Source organism: Prinia subflava, chromosome 5 (genome assembly GCF_021018805.1).
Source record: "Prinia subflava isolate CZ2003 ecotype Zambia chromosome 5, Cam_Psub_1.2, whole genome shotgun sequence".
Taxonomy (NCBI): Eukaryota; Metazoa; Chordata; class Aves; order Passeriformes; family Cisticolidae; genus Prinia; species Prinia subflava.
The window spans coordinates 3,592,351-3,604,052 of NC_086251.1; the positions used below are offsets into that span (position 1 = coordinate 3,592,351).

Below are 11,702 nucleotides of genomic sequence, written 5' to 3' on the forward strand. Positions count from 1 at the left end.
CCGAGATCTTCTGCTGCACCAGGCCTTATCTATCTGCTCACACACAACTGCTTTTGATGGATTCCCTTTGGCAGAATTAAGTGTGCACATTTGTTTTCCTACCTGAATGTTGTGCAAAGTATTCATCCAGGTGATGGAATGTGTGTGGTTTTTGCTACTGCTGTGTCTGTAGACTCAAAATAGGAAATCCTAACTTAATGTCTGTGAAATTGGAATCAGAGAATCACCACAGTGTGTCCAGGTAAGCACTAATTTTAATGGTGAACTTACCTGCTAAGGTAAGGGTTACAGAAAACCCAGTTTGTATTTTTAAAGTCCATTTGCAGCTGGAGAGGTGGTTTTACAACGTGAACACAGTTCTGTCCATTTGCTCACATTTGTGTTAAACAGTTGGCTGATTAGTTCACTCATCAGCCACACAAATTTAATTTATGATTTGCAGGGTAGAAGACAGCTTTGAGAACTGCTAAATGAAGTCACCTCTTGTGCAGGTTTTCAAACAAAAATAATTGTTGGAATTAATTGTTGGAATTCTGCTCCCAGCACTTTCTCCAAGTCAGAAGGAAATATCTCCTGTACAGCCCTGGGCACTTCTGCTGTGTTTTTGTCTTTTTTCTCCTGTTACAGCTTTGGATGCCTCTGGAGAGTCTGGGCTGCTGAGACTGAACCCATGAGATCAAACTGCCTGCAGAGGGGTGGGATGGTGGGATAATGGGATAATGGGATAATGGGACAATGGGACAATGGGATAATGGGATAATGGGATAATGGGATAATGGGATGGGATGGGCTCAGGGTGGGATGGGCTCAGGGTGGGATGGCTCAGGGTGGGATGGGCTCAGGGTGGGATGGGCTCAGGGTGGGATGGGATGGGCTCAGTATGGGATGGGATGGGCTCAGGATGGGATCAGGATGGGATGGGCTCAGGGTGGGATGGGATGGGATGGGCTCAGGGTGGGCTGGGATGGGATCGGGATGGGATCAGGATGGGATCGGGATGGGATCAGGATGGGATCGGGATGGGATCAGGATTGGATGGGATGGGCTCAGGGTGGGATGGGATCAGGATGGGATAGGATGGGCTCAGGGTGGGATGCGCTCAGGGTGGGATGGGATGGGCTCAGGGTGGGATGTGCTCAGGGTGGGATGGGATGGGATGGGATGGGGTGGGATGGGCTCAGGGTGGGATGGGCTCAGGGTGGGGTGGGATGGGATGGGATGGGCTCAGGGTGGGATGGGCTCAGGGTGGGGTGGGATGGGATGGGCTCAGGGTGGGATGTGCTCAGGGTGGGATGGGATGGGATGGGCTCAGGGTGGGATGTGCTGAGCTCCTGGAGGACGCCCTCCTAAAGCTGGAGCAGCACTTTCTCTCCATCCTCCTTCATGAATGAAGCAGAGCAGAACAACAAGCTGGATTCCTCTGCATCTTCCCAGCTGAAATCAGGAGAAACCTGTTTGGAAGGTGTCTCCTGCAGGTGTCTCAGAAATGCCAGCAGTGCCAGGAATTTCCTGCTTTTCTCAGTGTTTTGGCCAGTGCTGGTTAAGGAGGAACTTCCCAGGGCTGGGGGTAAGTGAATGTATAGCAAAGCAGTTCTTTTCCCAGTGGGCTGATTAGTAATGTCAACAGGCAGTACTAAATTGTCTTTTGATTTTGGGAGTGGTTTAATTCTACTTACAGCAAAAAGTGATTGTTCCCTTCTTTACAGTTTATTCTTTACTTTCCTTGATTGTTTTGCTGGTCTCTCAGGCTGTCCCATCCCTGCAATCTGAACAGTGACTGAGCAGAAGAAATACTTGTTTTTATGCCTATAAAACCATAACTTTATTTTTGCCATGTAAATGTCACTTTGTTTTATTACCCATGGCTAGAATTAATGCATAATCTGGGCCTCAGTCTCAAAATCCTGTTTTTATTATCAAGGGAAGGCAGACCAAACCAGTTACCTGCCTTCCAGGCACCCTTTTTTAAGGATGTCTTGCCTAAGCATTTCCTGTCTCAGGGAGCAAAGGAACTGCATCCCTGGCATTGAAAGAGGGGCTCCAGAGTGTCCCTGGGAATGGTCTGTTCCTGTCCTTTCTGCCTGGAGCTCTCAGGACTGGCTCAGCAGTGTCCAGGAATTCATTCAGCACTCCAAGGGCACGGCTGTGTCTGCAGACAAGTTGGCAGCCCAGTCTGAGGGAGGACAGGGGAGCCTGGAGCAGTCTCACATCCATCCTTAGCACAGCCTCAGCTGTGCTCAGCTCCTTAAACCAGGGAGCTCCCTAAACCAGGGAGCGTTTGGGACAGGCAGGGTGGTGGAAATCCCAATTTACAGCTGCAGCTCTGTGTGCCTGTGGAGTTCAGGGGAGCTAAGCTGCAGGTTTCCTGTGTCTGAGTATTGCTCAGCATGAAAGCTCAAAGCCATTTCTCTTGCTGAATTAAAGCATTCTGGTAAGATGGATGGGATTATGGGGTGCACATCTGTGTCCTCCACAAGTGGGGAAAAAGGAAATTCTCCCAGATGGCTTTTTCACCTCTGAGCAGCCATCTCAGTCTAAGCCAATTGTCAGTGTTTGAGATAGTATTTACAGAGGAGCTTTCCTGGTGTGAGTAATGCCATTTCAAATAGATGGATGTCATCCATTTCAGATGAGCTGATCCAGTGCAAGGGTAGCAGTGAGAAATGTCAGTGCTACGTGCTCAGAAATTACAGCCCAGCTGTGCTGAAATGAAGAGCTGGGTTTAGGGGAGCGTGTGTGTTTGAAAATGTGCATTTCTCAGGGATTTGGGATTGTCAGAGCTGAACTCAGATTGTTCCTGCAGGTGCCCAGGCAGGCAGGCTCAGAGCTGGGAGGGGACAGCTGGTGGCACAAGCTGATGTGGAGGTGACACTGCCCAGGGAGATGGGGACAGGGTGAGGGGCAGGGCTCTAAACCAACAGAGGAGAGGTTTGTGTCAGATGCTGGGGAGAAATTCTTTACTCTGGAGGTACCAAGGCACTGGAACAGCTTGCACAGAGAAATTGTGGTTGCCCTGGTTAATGAAATCTTCTATAAATGTGGGGTGACATTTGGAATTCAAGGCAAAAGAAATCATTAAGCCAAAGCTTGCAAATGGAAGGGAGAGAACCAAAAGGAAAGGAAAGCATTATGCCAAGTAAGCAGGAACTTCAGAATGAGATTTCTGCATTTTTTATGACATGAGAGTACTGCCTATAGCAAAAATAAAACGTTTGTTAGCCTCAGGCTGGCACCAGGTACAAAGGACTGGTAACATTCAGGAACTGGAAAGCCATTATCAAGTATGTAATGGAACATCCCTGAGTTATCTGGGTGATAAACCTTCCTTTGGCTTCCTGCATGAGAGAAAAGTGGAGCTGAAATCAAGCAAATAAACTAATATTCCTTAATGTTTAAAATATGATGTTATTGGGCAGTTTAAATTAGAAGAGGAGTGTGCCAGAGAAACACCTGGGTGGGAGAGCCAGGTGATACCAACACAGCAGATGATGCTTTTAGCAGAGACAGGTGAATTTGTGAAGCTGGTGACACCAAATGTGGGAGTGATTTGTAGGAAAGGCTCCTAAGCCAAGGAAGCAAAGAAAAGGAGTCCCAAGGAGTCAATATACTAAAATACAACTAGACTTTTTTTATTGTTTGTCTTTAGAACGTGGACACACAAGGTTGGAAACTACCTCCACCTTTTGATTTTATTTGGAAAGGAACCTGGCCCTGGCCACTGGGAGAATGTCCAAGAGCAAGAGCTTGGGTCTTGGAGCTGTGGGTGCCCCCTGAGAGTGGGGCTGTGCCAGGGCAGGGCCCAGGAGGGCAGAGCAGCCAGGCAGCAGCAGGGCATGTCCTGGCTGGGCTGGGAAAGACAAGATCCATTGGAGAAGCAAAGGGCTGTGGAAAAACAGAGCAGGACTGGGATCCCCAGTCGGCACTGCCCATTGCCTGCTAATGAGCAGCCAGCTCCAGGAGGGAAGCAGAGACTCTGGGGGCAGCTTAAAAGTGATTGCTGGGGCTTGGAGCTCTGAGAACTGCTTGCAGTTCCTCTTTCCCACCCCACTGCCCCTTTCCCACCCCACTGCCCCGCTTCATCCCCAGTGGAACGTTTCTATGACATTCAGTGGGTGTGTGAGACTTTGCAATGCCAGCATAGTTCTTCCCAGGTTGTTCTCAGATGGGGGATATTTAATAAAACTGCTCCTTAAAAGGGTGCTGAGGTCTCTGGATGTTTGGTGGGGAGCAGGGGGCACCTTTGGGGGCCCCTGGGGGAATCCTGGGTGTGTGAATGGAGGCCCAGGTGGGCTGAGCACTCACCTGTGGGCAGAGCTGAGCAGAGCAGGGGCTCTTTGGGTGAGGCTGGAGCTCACTGCTCTCACCTCTCACAGAGCTGAGCAGGGCAGGGGCTCTTTGGGCTGGGCTGGAGCTCACTGCTCTCACCTCTCACAGAGCTGAGCAGGGCAGGGGCTCTTTGGGCTCAGGCTGGAGCTCGCTGCTCTTACCTCTCACAGAGCTGAGCAGAGCAGGGGCTCTTTGGATGAGGCTGGAGCTTGCTGCTCTCAGCCCCCATCCTGAGCCTGCTCCAGTCTGGTGGTAAATGGTACTGAAATTGCCATGTAGGACCTAATAACACAATAGACAATATAATCACAAGCTCTGAAAGGTAAACAAAACACTCTTCTGGCAAGGTGTGACAGGGAGTTACAGTTTATCCCTCTCTGCAGAATCCCTGCCTGACCCAACCATTCCCCTCATTCACACGGTGGGGTGATTAGAAAGCCTTTGACACAGCCCTGTCTCACACATTACACAGCAGATTGTTTGTTGGAGTGGCAGTAAAGGCTTGGCTGCAGCAGGGCTTGCTCTGCTCTGAGGGGAGCAGATGGTTCACAGAGTTACAGGGTAAGAACTGATTGTGGATTTGCCATCCTCTAACAGCAGCAGTGTCCAGTGATAATGTACTGTACTGCTTGTTACTAAGTAAAGAGCTGCTTTCTATTGCTGTATTGCAAATTGGCTGCTACCAGGAGGAGTTAAATACATGAGTTAAATACAACAGTAAAATCCACGGCTGTCTGATATCCTGAAGCAGTGAACAAATTGCTCAGAGGGAGCAGTGGTGAGGCACTGAAGAATATTCACTGATATTTATCATTTCTGTCTCTGTCAAAAAACTCCAGAAGATCACAATTCTCCTAATGCCAGAGACAGTCACAGCCCTGTTGCTTTACCATTTACTTTTCATGCTTTTAATACATAATAGCAAAATACTGAATATGTTCTATGCTAGCAGAACTCAAAATCACAGGATTTTTAGCAGTCACTGAGCATACAATGAAATATTCTCTTCTATACTGTTCTCCTTTGGCTTGAAGAAAAGAAAATTCCAGGAGGTTAAAAATGCAGCTAAAGCAGGAGCAGTATTATAATTCAAGGTGACTGTGTAGCATGTATAAATAACCATGCAGTAAATATTTTGCCTTTTATATTCCAGTAGCTTTTAACAGCTTTCCCCAGTTCAGGCTGGGGAAAGGGAGGCCATTACATCCTGCCAAGGTGCTTTTCACTCAAGCTGTTGTTCCTTGAAGATAACAGACTCTTACAGGTCAGTGACACCCACCTGCCATGGTTTATGCACCCAGAGCGTGGCAGGCAGGGCACTCCAATGGGTTTTTCAGTGTCAGTCTAATGCAGTTTGTGATCACTGCCTCTTTTGCAGGTCAGACTCTCAAAGCTGCAGCTGCTGACCCAGCTGGGAGCTGCTGCAGGGCGTGATCCCAGTGCCTGTTCCTGGGGGCTGCAGTGCTCCATGGAGCAGTGCTCTGGTGAGTGGAGCAGCTCTGGAGCCAGAGAAATGCTCTGTGATGTCCTGAGTTTGATCTTTGCTGTGTTTCAGACTCTGTGCTGCCCAGGGTGCAGCTCTGAGCTCACAGTCAGTGCTGCTGAGCTCTGCACACAGCAGGGACACAGAACAAATCCTTTTCCTGCTGCACACCAAGCACAGCTCTCAGCCCAAAGCACAAACAAGGGTGGCTGGAGGGAGGAACAGGAAGGATGGGACCTCCCAGCCTGGAGCTGGAATTGGACAATTAAACACCAATGTGCAAATGGACCAGAACTTATAAAAATGTGAGACCTCGTGACCATTTGTCCATTTTTGTGACCATTTTGTGCCCATTTTGTGTGCACCCTGGGTGCAGCCCTGGCCAAGGCTCTTGTCCTGCCCAAGGTGTGCCCTAAAGGCTTTCAGTAAATCCCTGCTCCACTCTCCAGCTCTGCCCAGTCTCTGTTCCAGCTCAGCCTCCCCAGGGCTTCCCCTCTGCCCCAGCCTGGGGAGCCCCCACAGGCACCCCCAGATGTGTGTGAGGGGTGAATCTTGTTCTGCCTGCTGCAGCCATGGCAAAGGTTAACGAGGCACTGGGGAAATACTGGGGAGAAGAGAACAAAGTTGGGTTTGCTACAGAAGAAAGGACCTGGTTTTTCTGGTGCTAATCCAGAATGAGGGCCAGGGTCTCTTGTCCCCTCTGGTTTCTCCATTAGTGTTTAAATAGGGAGGTTTACAGGTAGCTCAGGAGGGCAGAGTTACCTGTGCTCTGCTCCTGTGCCAAAGGGAGCACAGACAAGTTACTAGGATAGAATGTACTCACTGACCAGGTAATGGCATGGCAAAGCCAGTAAAATATTGTGTGACAAACTTTAATTACAGTGGATTCAAGTTCAGGAGGGCTGGGGATGAAGAAAAGGGACTTCATCTGTTCAAGGTGGACAGTGGCCATTGAACTGTCCTCTGGAAGATGTGCTGAGCCTTGAACAACAGCAGTGTCTTTGTGTGTGCATGAGCCTCCATTCCTTCTTTTCCTCATCAATTGCAGTCCCAAGCAATTCTTAAATTCTTAAATCTTCTTAAATTTAAGAATTTAAATTCTTAAATCCTTAAATCTTCCTCCTTCCTTGCCTCTCTCCCTCAGCACCCCTCCCTCCCCCGTTTATTTTCCTTTGCTCTGTTTATGGGCTCCTAAGTAGGAAAAAGAAGTTAATCGAGTGCTTATGCTGTGTTTAAAATGGTGACAAACCTAAATCTAATTATGCAGGAGAAGATGATGAATGCCACCTCACTGGAGCATTGCCATCAGCAATGCCCACCCTGTTTTCTTTGCTTTGAATTTCCTCCAGGGACTGCAGCATAGGCAGGGGAGGGGAAAACTGTTCCATTCTAAACACTGTAAAAGCCCCTTGTGCATAAACCCACCTCTTCCTGTGGTTGTGAATTGGGAGTGCTTAAACTTAGATCAGATCTGTGCTAATTAGAATGCTGCAGCAAAACCTGCCCTGCTGCTGGTACCACACTGATAAATCCCAGTGCAAATCTGAAAAAAAAAAGTGTTGATTCATTTCTTAAGTGCCTCTTTTAAGCCATGCAGGTTTTTGAAAGTGTACTGGGATTTCTTTTGAAGCACATCTTGACTTTTAATAAATATATCAGAAGTGCTTTAAAATGTATCATAGCTAATTTTGCTCTCCCACAAATCCATCCCTTTTTATTACCTTTTAACTGATTCACCCTTTTCCACAGCAGAGAGGAAATAGTTCAGATCTCCTGATGGTGTGTTTTCCTTTCCATTTTTCTGGCTGTAAATGTTTAGGGGGAAGAGTTCCCTGATCTGTCACTGTTAAAGGAAGGACAGAGCTGTGTTCCCTGGTGGCCCTGGGCTGCTGGACTGTGATGTCCCAAAGGTGCCAGGTCAAAGGGCCCTGTGGGCAGCTGGCAGTGCCCCAGGGTGGGTTAGGAACCAGCTCCTCCTGCCTGGCTGGCTCTGGGATGGAGAGGGCAGGGCTGGAACCCGCCCTGAGCCCCGCTGGAGCTGCCCTGGGCTCTGTGCACAGCACCCCCTGCATTTCCCTGGGGGCTCCTCAGGGCTCTGTGAGGAACAGAAACACCTGCACGTCCAGCTGAGGGGCTGGCACCTGGCATGGACCCAGTTAGTGCTGGGCACGGGGGCATGAGTGGCAGAAATCATCTGTGCTTCATCCTCTGCAGTGCCAAGGGCTGTTAGGAAGGGACTGCAAACAAGATGAGGAATTGGAACGTTTATGTGTTGTGCACTGAACGGGAGAATCCTCAAGTGGCTGAAAAATGATTGAAGCTTTTCCTTTTAACCCGTGGTAAAATTTGGATTGTCAAAACAAGTGCTGCAAAAATTGAAGATGGCCTATAGCTGAGCAATCCTTTCACTTAAACCTTGAGAAGGAGCCCAGACAAAGGACAGCAGAAGCTGAGTGCCTGCCACAGCACCGAGCTGGATGCACAGAACTGTGCTGGGGTTAAGAAACTGCCTGAGAGAGTTTCTGCCCTGATCTGCACACCTCAGACATCTCTCCAAGGCACACAGGTGAGATTTCCACTCGTGCTCTCCAGGAACTTTGCAATCTGTTCCACAGTTCACCAGGGGAGCAGGAAAAGCTTTATTTCATGGCAGGAACGAGGCAATGAGTTCAGAGCTGGCATTTTGGGCTTGTCGTCTTTGCCCCTGCTGCCCAGCTGAACAGCTGCAGGGTGTGTGAGCTGCTGCAAGCAGCATTTGCAGCCGGGGTGAGCTGGGATGGGCAGCTGGGAGGTGTTTCAGCCATGAGCTGCCCCTGCCCTGGGCTGTTTTAGCTGCAGTCTCTGTGGGGCGGTCCCAGGGGCTGGGAGGATGTGTGTGAGAGGGGAAGGAGCAGTGCCAGCAGCACTGTGGCTGCACAGTGAATTTGTTCTCATCTGCCTGCAGGGGCTGTGCCCCAGCCACGAAGCCTGAGATCCACGGCAGGGCTGCCTCAGCAGGCTCTGGCAGTGTCCAGAGGCAGCTCCTGCTGGAACAGGGCTCCACACAGGGGGAGAGAGCAGCTCTGAGGGAAGATACTGCATGCCAGGGAGCTGGAAAGTGACTCCTGTTCCCTGTGGAATTCCCAGTTCTGGGTTCTGGGCCATGCACTGGGCTGCAGTGCAGTGACAGTCATGCAGTCTCACTTCAGCTCACAGGTCAGGTGTGGCAGGAACTGAGATTTCCAGGGCTCAGACAGGCTGCTGAAACAGCAGTGGGTTATCAGAGGTGCCTGATTTGTGAGAAAGAGCAAAGCCTGGGATACCTGTGATGCCCTGAGTTGGATCTTTGCTGTGTTTCAGACTCTGTGCTGCCCAGGGTGCAGCTCTATAACAGTCAGGGCTGCTGAGCTCTGCACACAGCAGGGACACAGAACAAATCCTTTTCCTGCTGCACACCAGGGACAGCTCTCAGCCCAAAGCACAAACAAGGGTGGCTGGAGGGGGAACTTGAGGGCCCTTCCAGTTTGTGAGGGCAGGGTGCAGTGGGGATGGGAGGGGGTGCAGAGGGGTGCCAGAGCCAGGGCTGAGAGGTCCCAGGGGTGGGACTGGGGCAGAAATACCCCAGGGGGTCCCAGGGGAGGGAGAACATCCTGCAGTGAGCAGGGCTGGGAACAGGGTGGCACAGAGGGGACAAAGCCAGGGCACAGCCAGAGCTGGGCAATGTGAACCTGTGCCTGCCCAGCCCAGGGAGGGGAGCTGTGCTCACCCTGCTCTCAAAGGGGTCTCCATGAACCAGGACAGAGCTGTGGGAGCAGCTGGCACTGCCCAGGGGCTGCGGTGTCCCCAGTTTGTCTGAGGAGGGTTTCCCCAGGAGCACAAGGGCTCTCTGGAAAAAACAGGAGGGGAAAAAAATAAATTTAAAAAAGGCAGTAATCGTCTTTTAACTATAAAATAATTTCTCGCCATTATTTTTTAAATCTAATTACTGCAGCTTAGACTGGCTGATAGAAAAGAGAGGCCCATGCTTTGTGCAGGGTGATGATTTATTTATTTTAAAAACAAAATAAAGGCTGTCTGCGATTTGGATCTAATTTCACATTTATTTTTCATCGTTTGTTTGCTGAGTAGCTCTGCAGTAGGCGGTGATTAGTTAAATCAGTTATACATCAGTTCAAAGACTTGTTCTTCATTCTAGATGTTCAGACTTAATTGGATTTAAATCAGATTAAAAAGTGACTTCTGAGGGAAAAATACCCCCAAGCATGTAAAGATCATTGCTCTTTATAACTTACCATATAAATGGCAATAGAGATTTCTGTCTTTAACATTTATTCCTTCTTACAGCTTACAATTCTATTTAACTTTTGAAGAGAACACTTAGATATTAAAATGTTACCAGGGCAGAGTAGAAGGAAGCTGCTGACATTTCTTTCTCAGAATAACCTGTTTGCTGCTCCAGAGTATTTTCTTTGGGATGTAATGAAATTTAAAGCTTAAATATTATGAAAGGAGGTCATTCTGTGGTTTTATTTAATACATTAATTGCTGTGAAAATCACATAATGCAGGCCATATCAAAACCATGGACAGGCTTGGTGTTTGTCCCAGGAGATGCCTGGGTAGATCCAGACAGCTTCTCCCTGGGGTTTAAGGGGCTGTCAGGGATTTCATTGCAGGCTGGGGCCATTGATGTAAATAGTGTGGGAAATATGGTTATTTAATTCATGTTTTATAAATAATTATAGATTGGGAACTGTGATATATATTGTATGAATTTCTGTAAAGCACCTCCCTGATCTTCCGGGTTCCAAAAATGGAAGGTGAGAACGACTTGCCCCTGCCTACGTGCAGCTCAACTCTTCGGGACTCGCAACAGGTCAAACGCTACGTGCCAGCAAAGACGTGCCAGCGAGGACTTACACCGGTCATCACACACCTCTACGACAGTTACTCAAAGCAAGGACTAACTCTGGACATTAGCATTTGAATGTGCCCGGGGACCCTTTCGGGATTTAATGTAAATAAAGTTAATGGTCGATGATTAGAGAAACAATGGGAGGAAAGTTGCCGAGGGGGAAACTAAGTGTATTTAAGTTGGGTCTTTAGGTGGGCAAGTTTGTGAACCCAGCTAGAGACAAGGCTGCCAGGTCCTGTGTCTCTGGGGTCACCCTTGGCTCTACTTTTCCCGGGAGAACTTCGGTCAAGTAAGTTTGCTGTTCGTGGGGTTCGTATTGTTTTGTTTTTATTGTTTGAAATTGTTATAATTTGATTCTAAATTTTGTGATTTGGATGTTAATAAACCAAACTATTGAATTTGGCAATAAATTTGTCCTGGCGTTTATAACAATTTGAATTACTGAATAATGAAAAGCAGGGTTGGGAGGGTCTGGATGAAGATGGAGATGGAGAATTTTTAGTGCTGGGGGAGCAGTTTGGGATAAGCAGAAGTCAAGGCTGTGAATCCAGCAGATAAATATCCCTGCAAAGTAGCAGAGCACAGCTCAGTCCTCACTGTCAAGCACAGTTTGTGCTGTGGGCCAGGAGCATTTTGCTGCCTGGCCTTTTTCCTAAATTTGGGCACTTTTGGAAGGCATTTGGGCAGGTGAGGCTCCTGCAGGATCAGCTGTCTGCAGCTCTGCAGCCTCCTCTCCATGCAGAGGGGTGAGCAGTTCATGCAAAATCAGGAACCTGCCCGTGTGCAGGGCAGGGTGAAGGTTCAGCTTTGGGAGGGCAGAGCAGAGATTTGTGTGCAGATCATTCCCACCTGCACTGGTCCAGGGCTGGGAATTCACCCATCTCCCCCAAAGGTGTTTTCCAGGGGGTGACAGAGGCTGCTGCTGCAGGGACGTGAGGAGGCAGAAGGAATCACAACTGCTGCCTGCAAATGCCTCTGCTCCTCTTCCCATCAATTATTG

The 11,702-nt window shown here is 48.9% G+C and overlaps 1 long non-coding RNA gene across 2 annotated transcripts; it reads left to right on the forward strand.

Annotated features, from left to right (window-relative positions):
- Positions 1-1,317: 1,317 nt before the first annotated feature.
- LOC134550772 (uncharacterized) lies at positions 1,318-11,139 on the forward strand. 2 transcript variants are annotated; one of them, XR_010080429.1, is made up of 5 exons: positions 1,318-1,567; positions 5,480-5,590; positions 5,705-5,810; positions 7,629-8,375; positions 10,573-11,139. It is a non-coding gene; the product is annotated as an uncharacterized LOC134550772 (long non-coding RNA). The 2 variants fall into 2 exon arrangements; XR_010080428.1 differs by having other exon boundaries at positions 1,318-5,590.
- The last annotated feature ends 563 nt before the right edge of the window (positions 11,140-11,702 follow it).